Source organism: Arachis hypogaea, chromosome 16, assembly GCF_003086295.3.
Source record: "Arachis hypogaea cultivar Tifrunner chromosome 16, arahy.Tifrunner.gnm2.J5K5, whole genome shotgun sequence".
In the NCBI taxonomy this organism is placed as follows: domain Eukaryota; kingdom Viridiplantae; phylum Streptophyta; class Magnoliopsida; order Fabales; family Fabaceae; genus Arachis; species Arachis hypogaea.
The window spans coordinates 77535211-77541210 of NC_092051.1; the positions used below are offsets into that span (position 1 = coordinate 77535211).

Consider the following 6000-nt stretch of genomic DNA (forward strand, 5'->3'; position numbering starts at 1 on the left):
ATTATTATATTATATAAATCATCCCAGGGTTTTGTGGTTTAGGTTAAATTGTAAAATATTATATTCTAGGAGATTTATGCTTTTTTACTTTTGAAAAATAACCATAAATCATGCCAGGGTAGTAGGTGGCCGAAGTTGACTATAAATCGTCCCAAGTTAAATAGGTTTATATGATTTTGGCCTAAAACATAGTAGCCTGGGATGATTTACTCGCTGGAGGTAAAACACAATAGGCTAGAATGATTGATGAATGAAAAGTTAAAATATAATAGGCTAGGACGATTTATACAGACAATAAGACTATAAATTACCATTTTAATCTTAAACTTTTTCGTAATGACTATTTTACCTTTTATTAGCCAATATTACATTTAATCCCTGTCTTTTAGCATAATTACAAGATCTTCACTTGTTTTTCAATGTTTATAAAATTACATTTTAACCCCAAGAGCTCTTTACCAATTCGACTTCCGTCATCATTTAATATTAATCATTTAAATTCATACCAAACACTTATAAATTATTTCAATAACTCATTTTACATTCAATCATTGCTGATTTTTGGACAACAAAGAAGAGATGATGGTGGAGGAGGATCAAGCTTTTTGGTCTCCCATGAAAGGTGATGCAAGGATGATGATGTTCTTGGTGAAGATGGGTTGATGAAGATGATCTCTATTCAAGCTTTGGGTAGCTCTCTCTTTTTATTCCTCATTCTCTCAGTGCTCTCTATCACTCTAGCTTCTCTTTGAGTTTTGTAACTTACTAATGTTAGCACAAAGAGTCTTATATGAGAATTGAATGGGTGTTGAGGTTGTTACGTGATGAGCGGATAATTTATACTCTTTTTGGCATTGTTTTTACATAGTTTTTAGTATGTTTTAGTTACTTCTTATTATATTTTTATTAGTTTTATGAAAAAATTATATTTCTGGACTTTACTATGAGTTTGTGTGTTTTTCTATAATTTCAGGTATTTTCTGGCTGAAATTGAGGGACCTGAGCAAAAGTCTGATTCAGAGGCTGAGAAAGGACTGCAGATGCTGTTGGATTCTGATCCTCCTGCACTCGAAGTGGATTTTCTGGAGCTACAGAAGCCCAATTGGCACGCTCTCAACTGCAGATGCTCTCAACTGCTTTTACATAAAAGTCCATACTTTGCCCGAGATTTGATGGCCCAAATTGGCATTTAAACGCCAACCAGAGACCCTTTTCTGGCGTAAAACGCCAGAACTGGCACCAGAACTGGTGTTAAACGCCCAAATTGGCATCCAAGCTGGCGTTTAACTCTAGAAAAGACCTATGCACGTGTAAAGCTCAATGTAAAGCTCAATGCTCAGCCCAAGCACACACCAAGTGGGCTTCGGAAGTGGATTTCTGCACTATCTGCACTTAGTTACTTATTTTCTGTAATCCTTAGTAACTAGTTTAGTATAAATAGCACTTTTTACTATTGTATTCGTATTATCTTATGCCATTTTTCACTTTTGGGAGGCTGGCCATTCAACCATGCCTAGACTTTTTCTCTTATGTATTTTTCAACGGTGGAGTTTCTACACCTCATAGATTAAGGTGCGGAGCTCTGCTGTTCTTCATGAATTAATGCAAGTACTATTGTTTCTCTTTCAATTCACGCTTACTTCTTCTCCAAAATATACTCTCGTACTTAATTCAGTTAAGTCAGAATGAAGGGGTGACCCGTGACAATCACCCACTATCTTCGTTACTCGCTTAGCCAAGATCTGCGTGCCTGACAACCACAAGCGGTCTACATGATGTTCAACGTAGTCATTGGACGACAGCCAGAGTATAGTCTCTTGGGTCTCTAATCCACGGACCGAGTCCATGAGGTTAGAACCTTCGTGGTAGAGGCTAGAACCAATTGGCAGCATTCCTGAGATCCGGAAAGTCTAAACCTTGTCTGTGGTATTCCGAGTAGGATTTGGGAAGGGATGACTGTGACGAGCTTCAAACTCGCGAATGTTGGGTGCAGTGACAGTGTGCAATTGAATAGAGAGATCCTATTCCGACGCTAGTGAGAACCGATAGATGATTAGCCGTGCAGTAGCTGTACCTGGTATTTTTCATCCGAGACGAGAAATCCGACAGTTGATTAACCGTGCAAAAACCGTACCTGGTATTTTTCATTCGAGAGGATCATACAGCTTGCCATGGAAGGGAGCACGCATGATTGGAAGAAGACAATAGGAAAGCAGAGGTTCAGAAGCAACAAAGCATCTTTATTTTATTTTATGTTTTATTTATCTTTTAATTATCAAAACCTCATAACCATTTGAATCCGCCTGACTAAGATTTACAGGATGACCATAGCTTGCTTCAAGCCAACAATCTCTGTGGGATTGACCCTTACTCACGTAAGTTATTACTTGGACGACCCAGTGCACTTGCTGGTTAGTTGTGTGGAGTTGTGAAAAGTGTGATCACAATTTCGTGCACCAAGTTTTTGGCGCCGTTGCTGGGGATTGTTCGAGTTTGAACAACTGACGGTTCATCTTGTTGCTTAGATTGGGTAATTTTATTTTATGTTTAAGCTTTTTATTTTTATTTTCAAAAAAAAAGAAATATATTTTTAGTTTTAAAAAAATTCAAAAAAATTTTTAAGAATGAATTCTAGAGCTTCTTGAGATATGTTGAAGCCTGGCTGGCTGTTAAGCTATGTATAATCTTTTGGACTGAGGTTTCCACTTTCTATTGTAGAAAGGACATGTCTGTAATTGTTATGCTAAAGCTTGGCTGGCCATTTGGCCATGTTTAATTCTTTTGGACCGAAGCTTTAGACTAACATTGCATGAATCCTGGAATTCTTATTAAAAATTTGGAATTTCTTTATTTTCTCTTTCAAAAAAAATTTTTCGAAAAATATACAAATTTTTTTTATAAAATCATAAAACCAAAAAATTTTGTGTTTCTTGTTTGAGTCTAGTGTCAAATTTTAAGTTTGGTTTCAATTGCATTCTTTTAATTTTCTTAAAATTTTCGATATTTTAACATGCATTCTGTTCTTTGATCTTCAAGTTGTTCTTGATGATTTTCCTTGTTTGATCTTTAATCTTTCTTGTTTTGTGTTTTTTTTTTTGTTGTTTTTCATATGCATTTTCGAATTATTAGTGTCTAAAGTTTAAAAATTTCTAAGTTTGGTGTCTTGCATGTGTTTCTTTTCTTAAAAATTTTCAAAAATATGTTCTTGATGTTCATCATGATCTTCAAGGTGTTCTTGGTGTTCATCTTGACATTCAAAGTGTTCCTGCATGCATTAATTGTTTTGATCTTAAATTTTTATGTTTTGTTTAATTTTGTTATTTTTCTCTCTCCTCATTAAAAAAAATCAAAAATAAAAAATAATATCTTTCCCTTATTTTAGTCATAAATTTCGAAATTTTGGGTTGACTTAGTCAAAAATTTTTAAAATTTAGTTGTTTCTTGTTAGTCAAGCCAAAATTTCAATTTAAAAATTCTATCCTTTCAAATCTTTTTCAAAATCAAATCTTTTTCATTTTTCTTTTAATATTTTCGAATTCTTTCTTAAAATTTTTTTTCAAAATCTTTTTCGTTTTTCTTTTAATGTTATCGAAAATCTTTAAACAAATTCTCAAAATCTTTTTCTTAATTTTATTTCATATTTTTCGAAATCTTTGATAGTATTTAATATTTTGATTAAAAAATTTTAAGCTTGTTACTTTCCTGTTAAGAAAGGTTCAATCTTCAAATTCTAGAATCATATCTTTTAGTTTCTTGTTAGTCAAGTCATCAACTTTAATTTTAAAAATCAAATCTTTTTAATTTCATTTTCAAATCTTTTTCAAAATAAATTTCAATCATATCTTTTTCAAAATTTAATTTCAAAATCTTTTCCTAACTTATTATCTTTTCAAAATTTAATCTCAAGTCTTTTTCAACCATCTAATTGACTTGTTTATTTTAATTTTAAAAAAAAGTTTACTATTTCTTGTTTACATTTTCGAAAACAACTAACCACTTTTTCAAAATTCTTTTTAATTAAATAATTATTTTAAATTCTAATTTTATTTTATTTCTTTTCTTAAATTTTGAATTCTAACTTATAATGAAAATAAAAACAAAATATTTTTCTTTTCTTTTAATTAATATTTGAATTCGCTCTCTCTGTGTTTGAATTCCTCTTATTCTCTCTCTACCTCATTCTTCTATTCTTCTATTATTCTACTCACATAAAGGAATCTCTATACTGTGACATAGAGGATTCCTCTTCTTTTCTGTTCTTTTCTTTTTCATATGAGCAGGAACAAGGATAAGGACATTCTTGTTGAAGCTGATCCTGAACCTGAAAGGACTCTGAAGAGGAAGCTAAGAGAAGCTAAAGCACAACACTCCAGAGAGGACCTTACAGAAAATTTTGAAAAAGAAGCAGACATGGCAGCCGAACCCAACAACAATGGTGGAGATGCAAGAAAGATGCTTGGTGACTTTACTGCACCAACTCCTGACTTCTATGGAAGAAGCATCTCAATTCCTGCAATTGGAGCAAACAACTTTGAGTTTAAGCCTCAATTAGTTTCTCTAATGCAGTAAAATTGCAAGTTTCATGGACTTCCATTGGAAGATCCTCATCAGTTTTTAGCTAAATTCTTGCAAATCTGTGACACTATTAAGGCCAATGGGATTGATCCTGAGGTCTACAGACTTATGCTTTTCCCCTTTGTTGTAAGAGACGGAGCTAGGATATGGTTAGACTCACAACCTAAAGAAAGCTTGAACTCTTGGGAAAAGTTAGTCAATGCTTTCTTAGCCTAATTTTTTCCACCTCAAAAGATGAGCAAGCTTAGAGTGGAAGTCCAAACCTTCAGACAGAAGGAAGGTGAATCCCTCTATGAAGCTTGGGAAAGATACAAGCAATTGATCAGAAGGTGTCCTTCTGACATGCTTTCAGAATGGAGCATTTTATGTATATTCTATGATGGTTTGTCTGAATTGTTGATGAGAGGATAATTTATACGCTTTTTGGCATTATTTTTAGGTAGTTTTTAGTATATTTTATTCCCTTTTTACTATATTTTTATTAGTTTTTATTCAAAATTCACATTACTGGACTTTACTATGAGTTCGTGTGTTTTTTTCTATGATTTTAGGTATTTTCTGGCTGAAATTGAGGGACCTGAGCAAAAATCTGATTCAGAGGCTGAAAAAAGACTGTAGATGCTGTTGGATTCTGACCTCCATGAACTCGAAATAGATTTTCTGGAGCTACAAAAGCCCAATTAGAACGCTCTCAATTGCGTTGGAAAGTCGACATCCTGGGCTTTCCAGCAATATATAATAGTCCATACTTTGTCCGAGTTGAGATCACGCAAACTGGCGTTTAACGCCAATTTTCTACCCTATTCTGGTGTTAAACGCTAGAACTGGCATAAAAACTGGAGTTAAACGCTAGAAACAGGCAGCAACCTGGCATTTAACTCCAAGAAAAGTCTCTACACATGGAAGCTTCAATGCTCAGCCCAAGCACACACCAAGTGGGCCCTAGAAGGGGATTTCTGCACTATCTATCTTAGTTTACCCATTTTCTGTAAACCTAGGTTATTAGTTTAGTATAAAAACAAATTTTAGAGATTTATTTTGTACCTCATGACATTTTACATCAGAACTTGTATTTTCTACTGCATGAGTCTCTAAATCCCATGGTTGGGGGTGAGGAGTTCTACTGTGTCTCGATGGATTAATGCAATTTCTACTGTTTTCCATTCAATCACGCTTGTTTCTATTCTAAGATATCCACTCGCACTTCAACATGATGAATGTGATGATCCGTGACACTCATTACCATTCTCAGCCTATGAATGCGTGCCTGACAACCACTTTTGCTATACTTTAGATTGAGTGTGTATCTCTTTGATTCCTGGTTCACGCATTTGATTGTATCTCCTGACAACAGAGCATTCAAATCTGTGAGATCAGAGTCTTCGTGGTATAAGCTAGAATCAATTGGCAGCATTCTTGAGATCC

At 34.0% G+C, this 6000-nt stretch overlaps 1 non-coding gene across 1 annotated transcript; it reads right to left on the minus strand.

Annotated features, from left to right (window-relative positions):
* Nucleotides 1-4815: 4815 nt before the first annotated feature.
* On the minus strand, nt 4816-4923 carry LOC112761434 (small nucleolar RNA R71). The gene has a single exon (XR_003181827.1). It is a non-coding gene; the product is annotated as a small nucleolar RNA R71 (small nucleolar RNA).
* Nucleotides 4924-6000: the final 1077 nt, after the last annotated feature.